General features: G+C 41.9%; 1 pseudogene; it reads left to right on the forward strand.

Annotated features, from left to right (window-relative positions):
* The first annotated feature begins 4,565 nt into the window (after positions 1-4,565).
* LOC136176457 (N-acetyllactosaminide alpha-1,3-galactosyltransferase pseudogene) lies at positions 4,566-7,673 on the forward strand (annotated as a pseudogene).
* Positions 7,674-9,330: the final 1,657 nt, after the last annotated feature.

The following is a 9,330-nucleotide window of genomic DNA, read 5'->3' on the forward strand; positions in this document are numbered from 1 at the left end:
TGATCCAACCAATGTTGGCAATTTGATCTCTGTTCCTCTGCTTTTTCTAAATCCAGCTTGAACATCTGGAATTTCACAGTTCACATACTGTTGAAGCCTGGCTTGGAGAATTTTGAGCATTATTTTACTAGTGTGTGAGATGAGTGCAATTGTCCCGTAGTTTGAGCATTCTTTGGCATTGCCTTTCTTTGGGATTGGACTGAAAACTGACCTTTTCCAGTCCTGTGGCCACTGCTGAGTTTTCCAAATTTGCTGACATATTGAGTGCAGCATTGTCACAGCATCATCTTTTAGGATATGAAATAGCTCAACTGGAATTCCATCACTTCCACTAGCTTTGTTCCTAGTGATGCTTCCTAACACCCACTTGACTTCACATTCCAGGAAGTCTGGCTCTAGGTAAATGATCACACCATTGTGATTATCTGGGTCGTGGAGATCTTTTTTGTATAGTTCTTCTGTGTATTCTTGCCACTTCTTCTTAATATCTTCTGCTTCTGTTAGGTCCATACCGTTTCTGTCCTTTACTGAACCCATCTTTGCATGAAATGTTCCCTTGGTATCTCTAATTTTCTTGAAGAGATCTCTAGTCTTTCCCATTCTATTGTTTTCCTCTGTTTCTTTGCATTGATCCCTGAGGAAGTCTTTCTTATCTCTCCTTGCTATTCTTTGGAACTCTGCATTCAGATGGGTATATCTTTCCTTTTCTCTTTTGCTTTTTGCTTCTCTTCTTTTCACAGCTATTTGTAAGACCTCCTCAGACAGCCAGTTTGCTTTTTTGCATTTCTTTTCCATGGGGATGGTCTTGATCCCTGTCTCCTGCACAATGTCATGAACCTCTGTCCATAGTTCATCAGGCACTCTGTCTATCAGATCTAGTCCCTTAAATCTATTTGTCACTTCCACTGTATAATCAAAAGGTATTTGATTTAGGTCATACCTGAATGGTCTAGTGGTTTTCCCCACTTTCTTCAATTGAAGTCTGAATTTGGCAATAAGGAGTTCATGATCTGAGCCACAGTCAGCTTAGTGGGTGATAAATTACACATAAATGGGCATTAGACACATATATTATGTTTCAATGACTCTGCATTATAAAAAACATTACCCCACTGGAATCTTATACACCATCTCTGATCTTTTTCTGAGGGGCATTGGAGATTAAGTTTATTCCTGCCCCAACATGAATATGGTATTAAAGAGTCACTAACAAAACAGCTTTTCTATCCCTAAAATCTGTGAATTGGAAAGTAGTCCCACCTTTTTCTTTTCTTTTTCTTGTGGGACCTCACACACACATTTCTGTAGAAGCCTTTTTGTGCTTCCAGAAAGCATCGTTTGCCGAGAACAATGTTAGTTACTCAGCTTAAATCAATTGGAAGGATACATGTAAATCCATGGCTGATTCATGTCAATGTATGACAAAAACCACTACAATATCGTAAAGTAATTAGCCTCCAACTAATAAAAATAAATGGGAAAAAAAAATCAATTGGAAGGAAGTTGAAGTCAACCATCAGTATGACTCATAAGTATTTGGGCTTTAAGGATAAATCATAAATGTTAGGACAATTAACTCAGATATGGGAATATGTAGGTAGTTTCATGCTAACCCCAGGAATTTCTCAGGACAGGGGATTCCATCAAGTATAATTATATCCTGTGAGATTTATGTGATGTTAGTTTTCTTGGAAACTGGAGTCCAAATTATTTTTGATACAGTAAGAACTCTTGGAATCTTATCCCTGCTTGTGAAATGGGCAAATTGGCTCTCTTTTAGAAAGCTCCATGTCCAGGTAGACTGGGACAAGGTAACTTGGGCATCTGTAATGCCTTATGGAATTGGTTTGGAAGGGCAGCTCTCCAGCCTGAGCTGAGTTTAGCAGCTGCTCTCCACCGAATGGTGAAAATGGTGTGTTGGACTTGACCTAGGTTCGAGCTGTCACAACTTTCCACTCACATACTTCAATAGCTCTTGACAGGTTGCTGACTGGTTCAGTCAGGGAGGAGGACTCCTCCTTCAGACTAAATGGATATAGGTTTCTTACAGCCTAGAGTTAAGGCAAGAGGATGTTCATAGTTCAGAATATTTTCTTACCCTTCTTGCCAAAGAGACAATCCAGTGGGGAAAGCCAGCAAAGGTGAGGTGGACTTGGGGTTGCCTGCGGGCTCCATCCTTTGCTCAATGAGCTCTTGGAGAAGTTACTTGACTCTTTTCAGTGTTGGCCTCATCTACAAAATAGAGATACCAACATCTAATTTATAAGATTTTTTTTTAAATGCTCAAATGAAGGGTAACAAGCAAAGCACATGGCAAATAGCTAACACAACATTTTAAATCAACTCTACTCCAGTAAAAGTTTAACAAATAAATAATTATCAGATAAAAATGGCTGTGATTTAGGGGTAAGAAGGATCAGACTGTAAAAGAATTTTAGATGATTTTTAAAGAATGAGCAATCTAAGAAGTGGACACATTGATACTCAGAAAGATCACTGTTGGAAGGAAACAATAGAGTTCTTAATTTTAGCCCAAGTTGTCTATGCTTGTTCTTTTTTATAAGGGCACGCTCATTTCATCAGGATACCCAGAAGTGACTGGGTGTACTCACACCAAACACTTCTGCAAGTGACCAAAGTCTAAAGCCGAACAGCACTTTACTCATTTATACACAGAAGGAAATATAACCACCCATAGGCTTGGATGGTCATTCTCCCTGGGCAGCTGATTCCCATGTGCATAGACACATTTACAACAGGAGCCAACCTCTACTGCTTGGAGAAGGAAATGGCAACCCACTCCTGTGTTCTTGCCTGGAAAACTCCATGCACAGAGGAGCCTGGCGGGCTATAGTCCATGGGGTTGCAAAGAATCAGACATGACTGAACACACACATACAGGCAGCCTCTACGAGGTGGTGATTAGCAGATAGAAAGTGAAACATGGGTCAGCTCAGGGCTCTTAGCAGCTGATGGGAAAGAGACATGACTTTTGGTTGGCCTTCTCCAAGGTAGGGACAAAACTGTCAAGAATTTTGTATGTTTATATTGGTGTGTTTGTTTTGATGTTTCTCCTGAAATGCTTTTTCTCCCTTCCTCTTTCCTTCTGTTCCTAGCAAGTTTCATGAGCAGAATAGCGGGAGATACAATCAGAAAATGACTGTTTTTTTTTTTTTTTTTTTTCCTCATAGCTGCACCTGTGTGCCTTACCTAGCCTCATCACTCCCTGAAATTTTGGATGAAAATCTCTGGCAGCCCAACAGCTGATCTGCTCACTCTTAAAGCAAATGTGCCTTCCATCCATTGCAAATCACAGGACGGTCTTGTTTCAGTAATCAAACTGCCCAGTTTCCTTCAATAGTCAAAATGCTGAACTTCATGGAAATTAAATTTCCTCCCTTTCTTTGCTTAAGAAGCCTATATCATTGTGGATATTTTTTATTCAGCTGTTTTGAATCTTTTTCTCTGTCTTATGTTCTTCCTTCTCTTTCTTATTCATAGAAAATTCTGTTTCTGATTCCTTCAGGAGCAAAACTGAGTGAAGGACGGAGAGGAGAGCTGGGCAAGAAACGGTGTTGAGACCAGCATTGCTTTGAGCTGGCGTCAGTGCTGTCTGGCTTTGAACGTTGTTGAAAGGTGACACTCAAATGTATGGACACCAAGGGGAGAAACGGTAATACACTGGGAGACTGGGATTGGCCTGTGTAACTGTGTGTGTGTGTGCGTCTGCTTAGTCACTCGGTTGTGTCTGATTCTTTGTGACCCATGGACTGTAGCCCGCCGGGCTCCTCTATCCATGGAATTCTCCAGGCAAGGATACTGGAATGGGTTGCCATTCTCTTCAGGGGTACACGAAGGTGTGATGGATTCAGGAAAGTGTAAATTGCTCAGATTGGCTGGAAGAATGCAGTTTTGAGAGTTTCAAGAAGTGTGGCTGGGAAGATAAATAGGGGCTGGATCTAGAAATCCTAGTGTGACTTATTAAATAAATGTCTGTTAACAATTTTCTTTACAAATAGAATAGTGAAAGACCTAGTCAAAAATGAGGTTCAGTTCAGTTGCTCAGTCGTGTCCGACTCTGTGCGACCCCATGAATCACAGCACGCCAGGCCTTCCTGTCCATCACCAGCTCCTGAAGCTACCCAAACCCATGACCATCAAGTCGGTGATGCCATCCAGACATCTCATCCTCTGTCGTCCCCTTCTCCTCCTGCCCCCAAAGAGGTAGCATCCCATTAAAACAGCCTGCTACTTTTCCTTCATTTCCTCCTTCCTATTTCTACCATTTAATCTTCTGAAAATGTTACATGCCCTTTGGTTATAAGATAAAAACTGTTAGATGTGGGGGATATGGAAAGTAAACACAATAGACAAACAAATAATTATGCAATTATAATCAGTTTGATAAATATCATTATGAAAGAAAATGTAGGGTTCCATGGGAAGACAGAGAAGGTACAGTAAGGTACTCTGGTCTGTAGAGTTGGATAAAGCTTCTTTTATTCCAGTAGGAGGCCATGTCTGAGCTGAGATCTGAAAAGTTAAAGAAGTTGCTATGGGAGAGCCTCTGTTTCCGCGACCACGAAATAGAGACAGCTGAGTCAGAACGCTGCACCTTCGCTTCCTCCCAGTCCTGCCTCCTTCTGCAGAACGGAGCTCAATAGAACTTGGTACTTTTGCCTTTTACTCTGGGAGGAGAGCAGCAGACGATGAGGAGAAGATAATGAATGTCAAAGGAAAAGTGATTCTGTCAATGCTGGTTGTCTCAACTGTCATTGTTGTGTTTTGGGAATATATCCACAGCCCAGAAGGCTCTTTGTTCTGGATAAACCCATCAAGAAACCCAGAAGTTGGTGGCAGCAGCATTCAGAAGGGCTGGTGGTTTCCGAGACGGTTTAACAATGGTTACCACGAAGAAGATGAAGACATAGACGAAGAAAAGGAACAAAGAAAGGAAGACGAAAGCAAGCTTAAGCTATCGGACTGGTTCAACCCATTTAAACGCCCCGAGGTTGTGACCATGACGGATTGGAAGGCTCCTGTGGTGTGGGAAGGCACTTACAACAGAGCCGTCTTAGATGATTATTATGCCAAGCAGAAAATTACCGTCGGTCTGACGGTTTTCGCTGTCGGAAGATACATTGAGCATTACTTGGAGGAGTTCTTAATGTCTGCTAATAAGCACTTCATGGTTGGCCATCGAGTCATCTTTTACATCATGGTGGATAATGTCTCCAGAATGCCCTTGATAGAGCTGGGTCCTCTGCGCACCTTCAAAGTGTTTGAGATCAAGCCTGAGAAGAGGTGGCAGGACATCAGCATGATGCGCATGAAGACCATCGGGGAGCGCATTGTGGCCCACATCCAGCGTGAGGTTGACTTCCTCTTCTGCATGGACGTGGACCAGGTCTTCCAAGACAAGTTTGGGGTGGAGACCCTGGGCGAGTCGGTGGCCCAGCTACAGGCCTGGTGGTACAAAGCAGATCCCGATGAGTTCACCTACGAGAGGCGGAAGGAGTCTGCAGCATACATTCCCTTTGGCGAAGGGGATTTTTATTACCACGCAGCCATTTTTGGGGGAACACCTACTCAGGTCCTTAATATCACCCAGGAATGCTTCAAAGGAATTCTCAAGGACAAGAAAAATGACATAGAAGCCCAATGGCATGATGAAAGCCATCTAAACAAGTATTTCCTTCTCAACAAACCCACTAAAATCTTATCCCCGGAATACTGCTGGGATTATCATATAGGCCTACCTGCGGATATTAAGCTTGTCAAGATGTCTTGGCAGACAAAAGAGTATAATGTGGTTAGAAATAACATCTGACTTTGTGCCAGTACATTTTTGAATTTGAGAGAGTATTATTCTGGCTACTTCCTCAGAAAAGTAACACTTAATTTTAACTTAAAAAAAAAATACTAACAAAAGACCAACACAGCAAGTACATATTATTTCTCCTTGTAACTTTGAGCCTTGTAATACGGGAGAATGAACCTGTGGTAATCAGATGTAAATTCCCAGTGATTTCTTATCTATTCTCGGTTGTGGGGGCGGGGAGCGGATACACTATCAGTTGAACCAAAAAAAAAAAAAAAAGAAAAATTGTCATAGACAAAGAAAAAGCCAGAAACATTCTACATGTGCCAATTGACTTACTGGAGAGAAGTATGCAAAGGGAAGTGTTTGGCAACAAGATAACGATTGTGAGGGGCTATCCTCTTGATTTCAGTGTCTTCCTGTTGCTGCTGGGTCTGAAGCAACTCACAGTTGCTTTTGCAGCAGGAGAACTCTTAGCAGGACAGTCTACATTGGTGATACTCAAGTGGTTTAGTCAATGTCCTTTCCTTATCACGGCATTGTTTGGCTTCTGTGCCAAGACTAGTCAAGATTCCCAATGCATATGGTGAAGATGTTGGGAGCCACAGGCAATCTGAGGGAGCCAGTGGATGCTCAGCGCGAAATGAAAACAAAGCCTCCAAGTAAGTTGGCCGTGAAACAAGCAAAGAGAGAGTAGAAAGACAGGGTGCTGATCACTGTGGGGCAGTGCCTCCTCTGAGGGGCACAGGGCATGCAGTTGGCACATAAATACGGCATGGATCCAGGCAGTGTGGGTGGTCTCCACAGTCTCCTCAACCATGATGACAGCCAGAGCAGTGTTGTCTTATAAGATGCTTCTTGTTTTGGCCAAGTCATATTCAGTATGCCAGACTCTGGAACTTGAGTCTTCAGATCCTTGGCCAGAGGAAGTGGATGGTGTCTGAGGAAACAAAAACCTGTAGGGGACTGAAGAGGATTGCCAGGACTTACACTTCCCAGACCTGGGCTTCATGATAGTCAGTTGTCAGCAAGTCCCGCCACCATCTGCTCTAACCCTCAGCCCATCCAGCCCCATGTTGGAGGGCTGATATCAAGGAACCTCTCATTTCCCCTTGCCCCACCTGCACTACTGAAGTATAACAACCAGACGTGTTTAATAAAATGGTTAGTTGATTTTGTGTCAAAAGTAGAGGGGATGGCGATGGGAGATCCAGTCCATGTGACTGAACAGCTTACCATTCGATTCCTTTCTCTAAGGAATGCTATGAAATCTTATATATTATTTAAAGTTAAACAAGTCAGTGTAACAGGAGAAAAGAGGCAACATTTATATATGCAGGCATGTTTATATTTTGCTTGTGTTCCCAGTTTACGTCATTGCTTCCCATTTTCAAGCGATTGACTTAAAGGGCCACCTCACTGGCTTGATGCTCAGCCGTGCCGGCTTCTTTGATAAAATGAAACCTCCATTTTCTCTACTGTTTTACTGTGCCTCCTACTCTTCCGTTCTTGCCAAAATTTTTCACAACCCAGTAAAACAAAAGAAAACCAACAAAAATCCTGAAAAAGTGGGCTTGCAAAAGAAAAAGGAGATCAAAAGTCAGTTATGACTCTTGATTCTATATAATTCAAGTTTTGGGGGATCCATTCTGGACTAGGGAGAGTTCATGATTTAAGTCTGAAAGCAAAGGAATGATGTATCTTCAAAGATCAGAAAGGAATGAAAAGGAATGAAGTTTCCTTTCGAAGGGATCTTGATTTTTTTTTAAATTCACTTAACTTTAAAATCCAAGTGGACAAAGTAAAAAATCAATAGCTCAATGTTAAAAAACTAAAATAAAATTCCTGATTTACAATTAAATAAATTATTTTCTCAATTAAAAAAAAAAAAAAAAAAAAAAGAAGTTGCTATGGCCAGAGACATGTGATGGGGGAAGCCTTGGGAAACATGGTAGAATGGGGAACAGGGGCACAGGCTGGAAAGAAGGAAGGAAGGAAGGAAGGAGATTGTACTTTCCAGACACTAAAAGAAATTTAAATTGGTTGAAACATTTTCTCAGAGAGAGGAGGTGGAGTTTAAGATGAGATTGGAAGGGAAATTGCAGCTAGATCCCAAAACCTTTAGAGGGCTAAAAATGAGAAAATCTCTGCCTCATTCGAAGGAGTAAATCCATTTACACAGGGTGTATTATGTGAGGTGGGCTTGGTTATATCCCATTTCTGAGGATCTATCACATTCATCTTAATTATCCTTGGGGCTTCTGGAGCCTTTCTCAGTTAAATTTCTCACACGCTATCTCATTCTGTCATCATTTTGTCAAGCGACTCTGAGCCAAGTCCTAGATAGGACACTAGGAATTCATATATGAATGAGATGTGTTCTGTTCATCAAGTCCTGCACAAAAGACAGAGAAATCAGTGGTGATGACCTTGAATTCCATGATAAGAGATCTACTATTCTAAAGTCTATAATATACTATTCCGTGGGGGTAGAGGAGGTTGAGAGAGAGAACACTGAAGAAGCAAAAAGGAGGTAACTCGAGGCAGATGAGAGTTATAAGCAGATACTTCCAAGAGTAAGTGACCTGCCTGAGCCAAGGGCTGAGAAGTGTAGGAGTTAACCAGCTGAGTGATGGGCTGAGAGGAGCGCTAGAGGCAGAAGGAACATGCATGAAGAGTCAGGAGGCACATGAAGGTGTGATGGATTCAGGAAAGTGTAAATTGCTCAGATGGGCTGGAAGATGGCATGTCTGTTCATGAGAGTTACAAAAAATGTGGCTGGCAAGATAAACAGGGGCTGGATCCAGAAATCCTTGTATGACATATTAAATAAGTGTCAATTAGCAATTTCTTTTTCAATGGAAACACTGAAAGATTCTATTTTCTTGGGCTCCAAAATCTCTGCAGATGGTGATTGCAGTCATGAAATTAAAAGATGCTTGCTCCTTGGAAGAAAAGCTATGACCAACCTAGACAGCATATTAAAAAGCAGACACATCACTTTGCTGACAAAGGTCTGTCTAGCCAAAGCTATGGTTTTTCCAGTAGTCATGTATGGATGTGAGAGTTGGACCGTAAAGAAGGCTGAGCACCAAAGAATTGATGCTTTTGAACTGTGGTATTGGAGGAGATTCTTGAGAGTACCTTGGACTGCTAGGAGATCAAACCAATCAATCCTAAAGGAAATCAACCCTGAATCTTCATTAGAAGGATTGATGATAAAACTGAAGCTCCAATACTTTGGCCACCTGATGGGAGTAGCCTACTCATTGGAAAAGACCCTGATGCTGGGAAAGATAGAAGGCACGAGGAGAAGGGGAAAACAGAGGATGAGATGGCTGGATGGCATCCTCAACTCAACAAACAAACTCCGGGAGATGGTGAAGAACAGGGAAGCCTAGCATGTTGCAGTCCATGGGGTTGCAAAGAGTCAGACATGACTTAGCAACTGAACGGCAACAAAACAATTTCCTTAGTTTAATTCTGAAAAGGTAATGTTATCTCTGAGT

This window comes from Muntiacus reevesi, chromosome 10, assembly GCF_963930625.1.
Source record: "Muntiacus reevesi chromosome 10, mMunRee1.1, whole genome shotgun sequence".
Classification (NCBI taxonomy): Eukaryota; Metazoa; Chordata; class Mammalia; order Artiodactyla; family Cervidae; genus Muntiacus; species Muntiacus reevesi.